Source organism: Lepidochelys kempii, chromosome 4, assembly GCF_965140285.1.
Source record: "Lepidochelys kempii isolate rLepKem1 chromosome 4, rLepKem1.hap1, whole genome shotgun sequence".
Taxonomy (NCBI): domain Eukaryota; kingdom Metazoa; phylum Chordata; order Testudines; family Cheloniidae; genus Lepidochelys; species Lepidochelys kempii.
The window spans coordinates 134,224,048-134,239,741 of NC_136383.1; the positions used below are offsets into that span (position 1 = coordinate 134,224,048).

At 48.5% G+C, this 15,694-nt stretch overlaps 1 protein-coding gene across 6 annotated transcripts in view; it reads left to right on the top strand.

The window, feature by feature from the left end:
• Nucleotides 1–12,296: 12,296 nt before the first annotated feature.
• PTPRA (protein tyrosine phosphatase receptor type A) overlaps nucleotides 12,297–15,694 on the top strand; it is a 259,596-nt gene continuing 256,198 nt past the window's right edge. For all 6 annotated transcript variants that reach the window (XM_073342939.1, XM_073342931.1, XM_073342934.1 and 3 more), the window contains exon 1: nucleotides 12,297–12,606. The gene's annotated coding sequence lies outside the window, so the exon portion shown is untranslated. The remainder of the gene's footprint in view (nucleotides 12,607–15,694) is intronic.

Genomic DNA, 15,694 nt, shown 5'->3' on the forward strand with positions numbered 1-15,694 from the left:
ACAAAGTGTCCTACTGCTCTGAAAGTGCATAATACTGGAGGCTGTTGGAGCCCCACACTGGTGTGATGAACGTAATGGCCACACTGGGTCAGACCAGTGGTCCATCTTGCCCAGTGTCCTGTCTTCCGACAGTGGCCAGTGTCGGATGCTTCACAGAGAATGAACAGAAGAGGCAATTTTCGAGAAATCCATCCCCTGTCATCCAGTCCCATCGTCTGACAGTCAGAGGTATAGGGTTGAGCATGGGGTTGCATCCCTGACCATCTTGGCTAATAGTCATTGATGGACCTATCCTCCATGAGCTTATCTAATTCATTTTGATGTCCTTTTGTTGTTCATCACGAGTTCCACAGGTTTACTGTGCATTGTATGAAGAAATACTTCCTTTTGTTTGTTTTGAACTTGCTGCCTCTCAATTTCTTTGGGTGACCCCTGCTTCTTGTGTTAAGAGAAGAGGTAAATACCACATTTTCTCCATACCATTCCTGATTTTATAGATTGTTATCGTATCCCCCCTTAGTCATCTCTTTTCTACGCTGAACAGTCCCAGTCTTTCTAATCTCTCCTCACCTGGAAGCTGTTACGTTGCCCTTCTCTGTACCTTATGCAATTCCAATATATCTTTTGAGATGGGGTAACCCGAGCTGCCTGCATTATTTGAGGTGTGGGTGTACTATGAATTTATATAGTGGCATTATGATATTTACTGTCTTATTTTCTATCCCTTTTGTATTCGTTCCTAACATTCTGTTAGCTTTTTTTGACTGCCCCTGCACATTGAGCAGATATTTTCATAGAACTATCCAATACTTAGTCCTGCCTTGAGTGCAGGGGACTGGACAAGATGACCTCTCGAGGTCCCTTCCAGTTCTATGATTCTATGATAACTCCAAGATCTTTCTTGAGTGGTAACAGCTAATTTAGACACTATCATTTTGTGTGTGTAGTTGGCATTATGTTTTCCAGTGTATATCACTTTGCATCTATCAGCACTGAATTTCACCTGCCATTTTATTGCCCAGTCACCCAGTTTTGTGAGATCCCTTTGCAGTCAGCTTTGGACTTAAATATCATGAGTAATTTTGTATCATCTGCAAATTTTGCCACATCACTGTTTATCCCCTTTTTTCCAGATGATTTATGAATATTTTGCACAGCACAGGTCCCAGGACAGATCCTTAGGGGACCCTACTGTTTACCTCTCTCCACTGTGAAAACTGACCATTTATTCCTACCCTTTGTTTCCTATTTTTTAACCAGCTAGTGATCCATGAAGGCTGCTTCCCTCTTAACCCATGACTGTTTACTTTGCTTATCAGCCTATGATGTGGGACCTTGTCAAAGACTTTCTGAAAGCCCAAGTATACTATATCAATTGGATCACCCTTGCCCGTATGCTTGTTGGTACCCTCACAGAATTCTAATAGATTGGTGAATCATGATTTCTCTTTACAAAAGCCATGCTGACCCTTCCCCAATATATCTTGTTCACCCATGTGTCTGATCATTCTGTTCTTTCTATCGTTTCAACCAGTTTGCCTGGTATTGAATTTAGGCTTACCGGTCTGTAATTGCCAGGATCTGCTCTGTAGCCTTTTTTAAAACATGGATGTTGTATTAGCTATCCTCCAGCCGTTTGGTACAGAGGCTGATTTAAGTGATACATTGCATATTGCAGTTCTGAAATTTCATATTGGAATTCGTTCATAACACTTGGTCAATCAGATTGTGTTGTAATCAGCCTATCACTGTGATCAGACAGGTTAGGATGATGTGGGTGTCCCTCATCTGTAAACAGTGGTTGGTTAGACCAGTTCTGGTTTGCTTCTGGTTCTAGTGCAGGGTATAGGTTGATATGTGACTGTGATGGGGTGTTCACCCTACACTAGCCTAGAAGGAGTTAATGAGGCTGAGAAGGGGCCAGTTAACAGGATAGGCCACAGCTGAGGGGAAACAGCTGATCCCCTGAATGATGATGGAGCTAGCCAAGAAGGAACAGGCAGGGATAGGATAAAGCTGGGAAGGGGTTGTACTGAGGAAGCCTGTAGCCATACTCTGGACATTAGGGAGGGAGAGAAGGAAGGTAACCCTAGGGGAGAGGGTGTAGGAAAAAGGTCATGGAAACAGCAGCAAGGTTTAAGATAGTGCAGACCTTGGCTGCTGATTAGAAAGGCCATGTGTGGGAACCCGGAGCAGTGGGTGGGCGGGCCTGGGTTCCTCTGTGCAGGGAATGGGAAGTCTGCCTGAGACAGTTCGTACGGACTGACTTTGATAACGCGGAAGGGGAGGACTACAGTGACCTGGCCGGAGGGCCAAGCCAATATGAGAGATCACCCTGAATTGCAGAGAGAGAGAGGAGGCAGGGCACAACAAGCAGCAGAAGGGGGCATCAGACCTGGAAAGAGCTAATCCCCAGAGCAACCAGGAGGAAGCACTCTAGCGGTGAGTGGGACCCTGTGACGATGACCTATTATGGAAACCCAGGAGAACTCTCTGCACTTCAGTCTTTCTGATGAGATTTTAGACCTGGAACCAGACCACTTCTGGTCATTGAAGAGATGTGTCGCTTTTCGCTAGGGCAACGGGTGCTGACACCAGCCCCTTACTCAAAATTCAGTGTGTGTAATTGCATTCTGCCTAGATCCCTTGTGCTGTTTCTATTGGCTATGGGATTCTTCACTTCCTGTACTGCAGTATTCCATCTCAGAGGTGGCTCCATTTCAGTGGCAAGTGAAATAATTCCTACATGTTCATCAGTGTACAGTTTGTAGAGAACTTGGAGATAAAGTATTCTATATAAATGTAAGGGGTTCACTATTAAGAATTGTAATGGGGGGGTGTCCCTTTAAGGGCCTGGGGATAAACAGCCCTGGTAATCTGTCAGAGGGAAGGGGTCAAGTGTCCCCCCAGAGAGGGCTCAACTGGAGGAAGGCTGCAGGAGAGAGGTTGGCTGGCTCCTGTGACAAGTTCTGGAGCTGAGAGAGGTGAGTAGATGGACAGGCCTCTGGGTCCCAGAAGCGTACCTGGGGTTATGAGGTTTCATTTGAATTAATAAAATGGCGTGCTGGAGGAAGAGCCCGAAGGACTGTGGGTATTACAGTGAGCCCTTGGTGGGTTGGGGAGACAGGCCAGCAGCAGCACATGTGGTAGAGAGCAAAGGCAGGTACTTGCCCCCTGAAATTGAGGCAGCAGCTAGCCTGAAGCCAGACTAGGTAAGGCAGGCCTGCTGCAATAACCACAATAAAGCATCTGATTACTTCTAAAGGGGGATGACACTCTCCCACTCATAGAGATGGTGCCTCCAGGTCAAGGATCAGGCACCAAGTGAAGGAGAAGGAAACTGTGTAAGAGAAGCTACCCATTGTTTTATTTCTTTGTGCTCTAGGGACCTGATGATCCACAGCCAGTAGAAGTCCAGGGGAGCTTAGCATTCCTGGGCTGCCAAGCAAGCACCTTTCATCAACTCTAAATTCACTTAAAAATAATAACCCCCTACCAAGAACATATGAAATGGACTATCTTTTCAAAGCCTGCCACATGTAATCAAGTGAGCGAAGAGAAGGCCTGCATGACCCATATCATCTGTCTTGTACTCCCTTGAATGCTGCACAGATCACCTGAGTCACTTCATAGCCAGGGGTTAAAATCAACTGATGCTCCCCTGCCTGCTCTGGAATCTCAGTGCTTGGCTCTTTTGACTTCTCCCTCAATTACCCTGCCCCCTGTTTCCACACCTGATCATTCTGTAGAGAGGAACTCCCTGTCTCTGAGGGATGCAGGTGCACAAATATCTGTTGTGTAAGATTTCAGAGTAGCAGCCGTGTTAGTCTGTATTCGCAAAAAGAACAGGAGGACTTGTGGCACCTTAGAGATTCACCAATTTATTTGAGCAGAAGCTTTCGTGAGCTACAGCTCACTTCATCGGATGCATAAAAGTGGAAAATGCAGTTGCATAAGAGTTACCAGAAACGCGAATTTATGGGAATAGAACCATGAGCAGAGTCTCTCGGCTTTGGACCTGATCTGGCTCCCTTTACTTTAGTGGATGTGGGAGAGGCTCAAAGTGTGACAACAAGGACCGAGTTGCACCTGGGAAAACTGGCGCAACTTCATTCATTTAATGTGACCGCGAACAGCCTTTACTGCCCCTCCCCTCACTATTGCTGGCAAAGCAGCCTCTTCTACCCCCCCTCAAAAGGCAATATGCAGAGCAAGGAGTTAGCCTGAAAGAGAACTCTGCCTTCTCCTGATAACTTGTCACAAAGAACCTGTGTTGTGAGCATCACTAGAAGCTGGAGGAATCTTCCGTAAGCTCACTAAATAGGGGCAAGGCCTGCTGGAGAGCCTGTATGGAGATCCTAACGGCAAATGAGGAAATTGCCCTGCCATGATGGTTTTTTTAGGCTACTGGAGCTTTTCAAATAACTGTATGACTCTGCTCACTCGTGTTCCTGGTGCCTCCATCCTGTCTCCCATGCCCTGCTCCTGCCTTTCCCGGGAGTTTAAAAAGCCTTTTGTTGGGATTGCTCTGCATATTTTGCAGTTTACTTGACCAAACTGCAGCCTGGGTTAGCAGCATCTGTTAACGTCAGTGCACCCTGCAAAGGAGGTCGCTCATTAAAGGAATGGTCTCTTGGCACCACAGCTTTATGGCAGATGGGGAATTTCCCCCTTGTCGGTGAACCTGAAATGAAACGGACTCTTTTTCGCCTCGGAGGCTAGGATAGGTCAGGTGAGCAGTCTGAGCATCAGGGTAGACTGCTTGGTGCCTGTGACACAGAGACTCCTTGGCAAAGAGTCCCTTCCCCTGTTCATTGCAAACATCTCACCTCAGACCTGGCAGACTCACCACACCAAACCTGTCTTGCAGGGTATTTATCCATAAAGAGTAACATGTCAAGTATCGACAGAAAGTTCGTAACTTGTAACGATTAAGTGTTGTGTGGGGTCTGTAAACCCCATGGCTAAACCAGCTCAAGATATAGAGCAGTACTGGGTTAGGGAGGCTCTGTCCCTCAGCAGCTACTTTAGGACATGCTCTAGGTAGAGAAGTAGTTTAAAAGGACCGTGGTGGGCATGGGGCAGAGCACCGGGGGTTGGTGCTGAGCATTCCTATGGCTATTTGGAAGCTGTGATCCAGATTCTCCCTTGCCCCCCGACTTCGAGAGGTGGAAAAAAATGGGATGTTGTCCCACTGACAGACTCTCCTGTGTGACCATGCCCCAAACACCCTGGTAGGATGTGACTGGGGGAGAGGGGACCAGCAAGTGGATAATGCCTCTTCCGGGTGCTGGGTTGGGATCTAGTGGAGTGGTAAAGACTGTGTCCCCTTCCTTTGCTCCCCCATACCTCTGCAATGACAGAACCCTGTGGGGAGTGGAAGAGCTGCTGAGGAGGGATTGAGGCCTGCCGCATATGACTTGGCTGGAGCCCGCTCTAGAATGATCAGGCTGGAAAGGGGGTGTGGAGCCACTGCGTGACCAGTAGGCTAGCTGGCTATCTTACTGACCTGTTACGTAGGGGTAATATTGAAGGAATAATGTGTCCATATTTATGGACTTGGCACAGACATTAGTCACCAGGGTAATGTGTCTTGGTGATGACCCATTTGGGCAAGGGTGAGTTGTCACCTCAGCCTGTTTGGCTGGTGATGCAATGCAAGGTTTAATTGTTTTGCCTTGTGCAATACTACATCTTTTGTTGTTGTCACCTCTGATGGTTTCCCATTGAACTGAAACCACTTGAAGGTACAAAAGCTTTACCCTGGATGGGGATTCACCGTGTCTGTGAATAGAAACAAAAGGCTGTTGTCAGGATAACACACAAGGGGGGAAAGCACTCTGTATCCAGTCACTGAGGAAACCACTTAAGGAGTGGGGTGCTTTCATGAACATTTGGTCCTGCTTCTTGTGAAACCAGCCAGTTAGGCAAGAGCCTGAACTTTGGGGGCAGAGAGGAAATCTACTTTATTATCTAGGAAAGGTAACTATTGATAAAATGTGAATGTAGGTCTACACTTATTCTATTTTGTGTTGTTACTGGTTGATTCCATAACTTCCTCTCGCTTCTTGTTGAATCTTTATTTCTTACAAGAAAACAGAAGAAGGTTTCTTTAAGTGCTACGTGGGTTACAGGAGTGGTGGTTTAAGATAAAACTAGTAAACTGAGGCACACTGCACATTTGAGTGCAGAGGATCTGAAATTTTTGTGAGTAGCCAGTGTTGTGGGCTGGATATCAGAGGGGAATGATTCAAGGGGACTGGGGTGCACCAACTATTAACTTGCAAGGTGAAATTAGGGCTGGCCTAACCCAGAGGAGAGCTCTCAAGTGGCTGAAAAGCTGGTGTGTTAGGGAGCTGACACCCAGCTACCACAAGACAGATTCCCTCATGCTGGAGTCATAGGGTAATGAGGTGACTCTCAGTCCTAGGTACCCAAGTACTGTCACAGTACCAGATTTAGATCCTGGGATGACCAGCCTAAGCCCTTCATCCCTCTGAAGAGATTGATTTAGATCTCATGGAGCTTGGTGTCTATGAATCTTGTAGGGACTCAGGAGACATGGATTTTCTTCCTGGCTCTGCCACTGGCCTGCTGTGTGACCTTGGGCAAGTCACTTTCACTCTGTGCCTTTTTTTGCCATCTGTAAAATGGAGGATCATGATACTGACTGTATTTTGTAGTGATTGGCGGTATGTATGGATGAAAAGTGCTATATGAGTTAGGTATTCTAATTATTTTAGACATGAACTGGACATTAAAGATCGAGTGGGGAGAGGGGGAGCAGGAGGGTCCTCTTAGAGAAGGATAAGATGTAGGAGCAGAGAACAGGAGAAGATGGAGAAAGCCAAAGGAGGATGAGAGTTCAAGGAAGTGGGTGTGATCAACAGCACTGAAGGCAGCAGAAAGGCCAGAGAGGCTGGGAATAGTGAAATTTTGGCCCCACTGAGATCAATGGAAGTTTTGCCATTAATTTTGTTAGGGCTATGATTTCACACTTGGAGATTCAACCAGGAAGAGGTCATTGGAGACTTTGGTGACCATGCTTAACTTGGAGTGAAGGAGGAGAGGAAGCCATGCTATAGGGAAATCTAGAGGACTGCTTTGTGCGGAGGGATAGCTCAGTGGTTTGAACATTGGCCTGCTAAACCCAGGGTTGAGTTCAATCCTTGAGGGGGCCATTTAGGGATCTGGGGCAAATATTGGGGATTGGCCCTGCTTTGAGCAGGGGGTTGGACTAGATGACCTCCTGCAGTCCCTTCCAACCCTGATATTCTATGGTTGCTAACCTCACAGCATTCAGAACAAAATGCAAAACCTCCATTTCTTTAAGTTGAGCTTTTCCACCATAAGGTCTCCTTATAGATTTGCGTACATATATGCTCGTTCTCATTTAAAAGACCATGAAACTGAGGCAGAGAGAAGAACAGTGTTTAACCCAAGTTTAGAGGAGGAGTGTGTGTCACATCTAGGACTAAATCACTGAGGTTCTTGCTTTTAACTAGTTTTGTGTTCAGAAGCTCAAGGTCACACCTCACTCAGAAAGCATTGCCTGTGGGACTGAGCATGCTAGCACAGGGGAGAGATGTGCTATACTGGGTGAGCAGAGAAGACCTCTTTTGTGGGGGTGTTTTTTTTTTTTTCCTTCATAGCCAATGTGAGTTTATCTGAGTAAAGACCTCTGTATTTGGCCCTGTATGAACAGCAACCGGATTCCTTTCAGCTGGTTGGAGAGTGGGGCTTAGCTTGAAGCTAGTCAGAGTGAGTTGCCTGACCAGATGTCCCGATTTTATCGGGACAGTCCCGATTTGGGGGTCTTTTTCTTATGTAGGCTCCTATTACCCCCCCATCCCCGTCCTGACTTTTCACATTTGCTATCTGGTCACCCTGTGCTTTACAAGGCTCTTTGTCTGACTCATGAATGATAATTAGAGCTGTTTGAGAAGCAGAAAGATTTGGCTGTTCAGGAGCTCAGGGACACAGAAGAAGAGTCTGAGGAGCAGAGTTCATGATTCAATGTGTTGGCATAAGTGTAACAGCTGGAACATAGCAAGTGATTCTGTTGATGGTGGAGAGGGAAGAATAGAATCCATTTCCCTCACCTGTAGCTGGGCTGGCTCTGCAGGGCTAACAGGAGTAAAAAAGCAGTTTAAAAATTCTGCTGAGGATGTACAAGAAGGAAAGACTCAAGCTCAGCTCTCTGATCCCAAGCTGATCTGCGGGACTGACATACAGGAGGAAAAACAGTCTTGTTTGTAAACTGAGCATGCCTGATAGGGAGTCACTGATAGACAACAAACAGAGCCCAGCTCTGCTGTTTTATAACAAATGCTTTCCTGCGTGTGGAATGCCCACCTCTAGGTGTCAGAGTAGCAGCAGTGTTAGTCTGCAGCCGCAAAAAGAACAGGAGTACTTGTGGCACCTTAGAGACTAACAAATTTATTTGAGCATAAGCTTTCGTGAGCTACAGCTCACTTCATCAGATGCAGCACTTCCGGTTTAGGTAGAGAGTGTTAACTACAGAGCGGGTGCCTCAGTGCAGCCAGAAGCCGTAAATGTTTGAAAGTGGGAGGTGGGCTGGCTTTTTATTTTTTGGGGGGCACGCATTACAGCAAGTATGTTTGTGTGCAAGAGATTTTCCCAATGTGCAGAGTCTTGTTTTTTTTAAATTTTTCTTCGCACATTGCCGGTATGTACCCATCAATGGCCTTTGATCACTTTGTGAAATATTTGCTCTTAGCTTTATATCTGCTTGAACCAAGACTTGGGTCTAGGGTGTGAGGATTTTAGAAACCTCAGCTCAAAAGTTGTTATGCTGAGGCTGACTTTGCTTGCACATCTGCAGTCCACAAGCCTCACTGGCCTCAATTCCTCAACCTCACAGAATCACATCCTCCCTGTGAGTTGTTCTCTTCTGATTTTTTTGCTTCCAGCTATCGCAAAGCAGACTTGCAGAATACATGCAGTCCTATTTCCAATTGCATGAAACATACCAGCCTTGGAGCATCCTGCTTTATGGCATGACAGGAATTTTACCTGCATCTAATTTGTACACAGAAATTGGGAGGCTAAATCATTTGCAAATCAGAGTAATAAGTGGTGACTAAATCTGGTGCCTCTCTGTTTGTTAGGCATTTTAGACTAATGCTGTAGGATGTGTGTATATAACAGAAATGGTTCAGCAGCTTTTCCCAAAGAATGGCATCTTATTACAAACATCACACCACACCCTATACAGAGTGTCTCAAACTCTTGTGACTGATAAGTAATGACTTTTGGGATTAAATCATGCTTGCCTGACTCATGTGGTTAGTTCCACAGAAGTCACTAGGCCAGATTCCCTACGTGGTGTAAATCTGGACACCTCCATTGACTTCAGTAGTCACTTCAAGGAAGGGTGCTGTCCCAAAGCGAATAAGATGGGTAGGATTTGGCCGCTGGGATGTGGTCTTGTTTCTGGTGAACTCAGTTGGAGTTTTGTGGCTCACTTTAAAGGAAGCAAGTAGACCCCACTGAGCTACCTGATCCTGTAAGTTCCTGTACACCTGCAGAGCCCACTGAAATCACAGGAGTGGGTGCTTAGCACCACCCAGACCCAAGCCCCTGGGTTGGATTTCAGCTGGTGTTTTAGAGGTGGAAAAACTTAATATCCCACTGGCAATCTGCTTGAGCTACACCATCCCTTTGTGTTGCCAGTTTTGATACCTGGTGATTTTTCTCAAAACTCCAGCTCCTGGAGTCATGTGGTTAAAGAATTTTAGCTTTAATTTTTTTAAAAGTAACTTCCTAGCCCTCATGATTGCAGAGAGGAGCTTGAACATGTGAAGCCTAAAAACTCCAAAACCAGAAAATAAAAAAAAAAGTATCCAAACTTTCTGAATTTTTTTTTAGCAAATCTGATAATTTTTGGACATTTGGGGTTGACAATACTGACCCCTGCTGATAGTTGAATCCAAAAATGTGTGTATGTATACAAGTTTAAAAAACATAAGGCAAATAAAAACCTCAAATGTATTATTTTTTAAGGAAAATGTCCACTTTTAAAAGCCATTTTCATTACTCTTAGGACTTGATTCATGATCTTTTAGTGCTGGGGGGTGGGATTGGGACTCATTGCATGTGCCACTCATTGCATGTCCAAACACAAAGTAGAAGCCAGTCTCTGTCCTGACGAGCTTATAGTAAAGACAAGATGCAACAATTGGTAGGGAAACAATGATAAAATCATGATGGTGTCTCTTAAATTATATGCTGGGTTACAAAGGAAAAAGTGATAAACATATTGTTTGAATAAAAAGAAAAGGAGTACTTGTGGCACCTTAGAGACTAACCAATTTATTTGAGCATGAGCTTTCGTGAGCTACAGCTGAAGTGAGCTGTAGCTCACGAAAGCTCATGCTCAAAAAAATTGGTTAGTCTCTAAGGTGCCACAAGTACTCCTTTTCTTTTTGCGAATACAGACTAACACGGCTGTTCCTCTGAAACCTGTCATTGTTTGAATAGGCACTTTTATTGTTCCCTGTTTTAGTGCATCTGCAGAGCAGGTGCCAGTTACATCACTGAACACCCAAGGTCAACAAACTAACCTGGGTTTGCTACCTTTCAAAAATGGTAGATACACAAACATTTAAAAGTGAGTCTGTAAATAACTTAATTACAAAGAAATCCTGAAGGCCTGCGTAGTCTGCCATTCCACATACCTATCTACAATAGTACGAAGGTGCCACTAGGTGGTGCAATGGAGCTAGTGCATTAGGGCTCATCTCTGGGATTCAAATCATATCTTAGGTGGCAAATAAATATTAGTGTGGTATACAGTCACGACAGTCTGCAACACCGTTCAGAATACTAGCAGTTTCAGCTGAAATGAGACCTGGGATTACAAGGACAGGTGAGGAGGTTTGAGGTGCACTGACATAACTATCTTGGGGACCTGGGTCTGGTGTTGTAAATCAGGATCAAGGAGAGTGTAAACTCAGGACTGGAACATCCAGGAATATTGTAGAGACTTGGCAGAGCTGGATGAAGATCCATGAGTGGAATAAGCGGAGGTATTAACATAGGTCACTTCTGTGGTGCATGGGCAGATGCGAAAGGAGCCCAGGATTTGAACATCAGATTGAGCATGTGTCAGGATTGGGATGTATAGGCCAAGCCCTGTGTGGGTGCTCAGGACAAGAAGGGGTCAGGAGGAAGTGCAACTCAGGAGTAGAGAGCACAGGAAGAGCTGAGTATGTGCCCAGCACTAGAAAAGCACAGGGGCTGTAAGTCAGTAGGGTGGGGTGCTGGCAGAGCTATGTGGGTGCCCAGCACTGGAATAGCAGGGGGGCTGTTTGGCTGGAGGTGCACTGGCAGGGCTGTGGGGGTGCGCAGGCCTGGGATTGCAGGGATCTGTGGGTCAGGAGGAGGTGCAGTGGCAGGGCTCTGGGATTGCAGGGATCTGTGGGTCAGGCTGGGATTGTGAAGCACTGGGATTGCAGGGGGCTGTAGGTCAGGCTGGGGGGTGCACTGGCAGGGCTGGGTGGGTGGGTGTGGGTCTGGCTCTGGGATTGCAGGGGGCTGTAGGTCAGGCTGGGGGGTGCACTGGCAGGGCTGGGTGGGTGGGTGTGGGTCTGGCTCTGGGATTGCAGGGGGCTGTAGGTCAGGCTGGGGGGTGCACTGGCAGGGCTGGGTGGGTGGGTGTGGGTCTGGCTCTGGGATTGCAGGGGGCTGTAGGTCAGGCTGGGGGGTGCACTGGCAGGGCTGGGTGGGTGGGTGTGGGTCTGGCTCTGGGATTGCAGGGGGCTGTAGGTCAGGCTGGGGGGTGCACTGGCAGGGCTGGGTGGGTGGGTGTGGGTCTGGCTCTGGGATTGCAGGGGGCTGTAGGTCAGGCTGGGGGGTGCACTGGCAGGGCTGGGTGGGTGGGTGTGGGTCTGGCTCTGGGATTGCAGGAGAGTGTGGGTGCACTGGCAGAGCTATGTGAGTGCCCGGCAGTGGGGCTGTAGTCAGCTTGGGGGTGCACTGCCAGGGATAGAGGGTGCCAAGCACTGGGACTGCAGCGGCCTGTGTGGGCACTGGTAGGGGGCGAGTAGTGCGCGGGGCGCTTGCCCAGCGCGGACCCTGCGGACCCCTGGCGGCGCGGCGCTGCGCCCCTGTGCTCAGGCTGCAGCAACCTGCGCGCGCCGTCCCCGTCCCGTCACGCGCCCCCCGCCTCGGCAGCACAGTCAAAATTCACAGGACCAAGAAGACGGGAGTCCCGTCGGCGGCCAATCAGCGCGGACGTCTGATCGGCCAATGGGAGGGCGGCTTACAGAGGCGCGTGGTGCGTGCCCCCGCGAAGGAGGCTCCGCGGCGGAGCGGAAGGTGCCCGGCTGGGGACGCGCTGCGGGAACTTTTCTCCTCAGCCGCCGCCGGCCTGTCACTCGCGCGCCGCGCATGGAGCGGCCCCACGGCGGGGAGGCTGCGGGGGCGCCGAGCCCCGCGGCGGGGTGCTGAGGCGGGGAGACCCCCCCCCCTCCGTCCCTCCCCGGGGGTGGAGCGAGCGGGGTAAATGCTCTGGCTCCACGGGCCGCTGCGGAGTCACGCCGGAGTCACTCGCGGCTCGTCACGCACCGTCCCCGCGGCAGGGTGAGTGAGCGGGCGGCGCGCCCTGGCTTCCCCCCTCCGGGGGCGGCGAGCGCGGCTCGGGTCTGGGGGCGTCGCGTGTCCCGGGGAAGGAGGGGAGACCCCGCCCCGGATCCGCCTGCGGGCTCCGTGCGGGCGGAACGGGGCGGCCCCCGGCCGGGTGTCTGCGGCTGAGCGGGCTGGCCGGCTGGTCTCCGCCCCGGCCCGGGGGGGCCGGCTGGAGGCGATGGGCTGGGGACGAGCCCCCCCCCCCGCCGCCGCCGCCGCCGCCGAGGGCGCTGCGGACCTCCCTGTCCATCCGCCGGGCAACTTCCACTGCCAAGGCCCCCTCCGGCCTGTGCGCTGCCCGCCGATCGGCCGCCCCCGGGAGTGGGGGGGGGGGCGCGAGCGTGGGTCTGAAATGCCCGTCTAGGGGCGGGACAGCTATTCCCAGTGGTTAGATCCTGCCTCAGTGCTGGGCTCTGGGGCGGCGCTGGGGGGGGGCGACCCTCGGCTTGAAAAATCCTTGTCCCTGTGAGGAGGTTTGTGGTGCTCAGCTGAAATCTCGCTGCCTTGTTCGGGTTCTTGTACCTTGCCCGTCACCATGGTGTCTAAGGCCTGGTCTGCACCGGAAAATGAAGTCTGCTTAAGTACATTGCTCAGGGGTGTGAAAAAGCCACCTTTCCGAGTGGCACAGTTAAGCCAGCGTAAATCCCCGTATAGATAGCTGTCGGTTCACAGAGGAATTCTTCCATCCGTCTAGCTACCGCCTCTCCGGGAGGATTATCTGCACCAACAGGAGAACTCCTCCTGTTGGCATAGGTGGTGCCTGACTCCACACAGAAGCACTGTAGCTGTGCAACTGTCGCGTTTCAAGTGTAGACAAGTCCTAAGTGCTTGTCTCTCTTTTATGCTGTGTTATAGGAGTTGCATTTCACAGCTACGTAATCGTTAAAACTGTTGTTAGTCTGAGGGCTGGCCCTTTCTGGCTATGTGTGCAGTGCCCAAACTCCCACTGACCCCACAAGAGTGGGCTCTTACTTGAGCCCAATCCTGGAAACTGTTCCATGGAGGCACAATAAGGCTCTGTGCATCCATATGGAGCAGGTTGGAGGAGAGGGGCTTGGTGTAGAATGGAGAAAGAGGGATATCAGTGGAAAGTGTTGTAGGCAATTGGTATTAAATTCAGTCCTAGTGTAAACAAGCATAGCTGTCATTTTAGATGATGACTATTCAAGTGATTTATGCTAAGACCAAACTTATTCTTCTGTTTTCTAGGTCGTTTATCAGGTTCAGAGCAGCTTATAGAGTAAATGATCTCAATCAGCTGCCCCCTCCCTCCTGAATACTGGCCTTTGGAAAAACTTTTATTTTTACTTTCTCAGTTCACTCTGATTTTTAGAAATACAATCCCATCTCTTCCATCATATGTATTCCTCACTGCAGGAGAAGAAGTGCAATGCAAAGAGTCCCATATGCAAGATGCTCAGATGTCCAGGGAAGGATTATAGATGGGTGTATAATATGACAAATGCTCTGGTCACCATCCTGCTTCCATTGAACTCAAGAAGGAACTTTTCTGTAGACTGCAGTGGGAGCAGGACTGAGATTTAATTTCATATTTAGGTCCGTATCCTGAACAGTGTAGCCTGCTGTGTAGATGCAGCATTCTGCCCATGTTCCACATAGGGCACGAACAGGGCCACAAATTCAAATGCTGTTAAAATATATATTATCTTACTGGTAGTACTAATATGTAGTACTGTTCATACACAAGCTCTTTATGAGGATTGATTAATTAAGATATGTTGCTGAGACTATTCCCATTCTCTCCACTCACCACCACCTGCACCCCAAAAAGAGGGGCAGGGGAGAAAAGTGACAAAGACCAATAATTATTTTGGTAAATTTCCAAGTATAGACAAAACTTCAGATATTGAGGTGGAGGAGGGGTGTGTGTGTGGGTGTGTGTAATTTTTTATACTACAATAGCATCTGGAAGTCTAAGAAAAGATCAGTGCGCCATTGTGCTAGGTACTCTACAGACACACACAGATGGTTCCTCCCCAAAGAATTTGCAATCTAAACAGACAAGATGGACAAAGTGTGGGAGAGACATTATTGTTCCCATTTTACAGAGAGGGGAACAGAGGCACAGAGTGATTAAGGCTCAGATGGTGCAGTAAGTTCTGTATAACCCACTTGAAGCCCTGCTAATTTCAGTGTGGGTCTGCATTCTTGGTGTCTGCTCATGGCGAGATTATTGCATGGTTGGGGGTCTTTTATGTGATTTGCCTAGGTCACTCAGGGAGCTGAGAATTGAATCCAGATCTCCTGAGTCACAACCCAGTGCCTTGGTCCTAGTTCACTGTCTTGATTACAGACTATCCTTTCTCATCCTAGATACATATATACATTCTACTTATTAAAGGGAGAGAGTGCTGTCTACTGGTTAGAGCAGGGGCCTGAGAGGTGGAGCTCCTGAGTTTTCTTCCTGATTTTGCCAATAACTTGTCCTGTGGCCTTGGGCAAGTCACTTTATATTTCTGTCTCAGATCCCCCATCTGTAAAATGGAGATGACACCTGCCTATCTTGCAGAGGGTGGTATTATGGTTGGCTAATGATCATAGGCTGAACGTTCTGCGCAAGTTAAAAATGGCTGTTAGTGTGTGAACCAGGCCTGTCTTATTTTGTTTAATCCTCTTGTCCCCCAAAATCACCCTATTTGCATTCTAAATGACAGATGAAGAGGAAAGTTATTCTGACATCCAGGTCACCAAGTGGAAAGGAAACTGGAACGAGAGACTGTGGCCATTTTGGCTGAATGCACTGAGGAAAGTGATGCTTCTGTTAGTGGAAATCTTGGATACAAGCAGAGTGGGGGAAAATAATTCTAGACTCCCTGAACAGCAACCCCCTGCGGTAGTACGTGGAAGCCCCCCAGGAGGGAACAGGCCCTGTTGTGTTGGGTGCTGTACACAAATATAACGACAAAATAGACTATGCGGGGCGGGAATTAAATAGCTGTGTAATAGACTTGAGTATCAGTGCTGCATTCTGTAACACTGCTGCACTGTTGCATGGTTTAAGCTCCCCAGTGTTGTGTGAAGT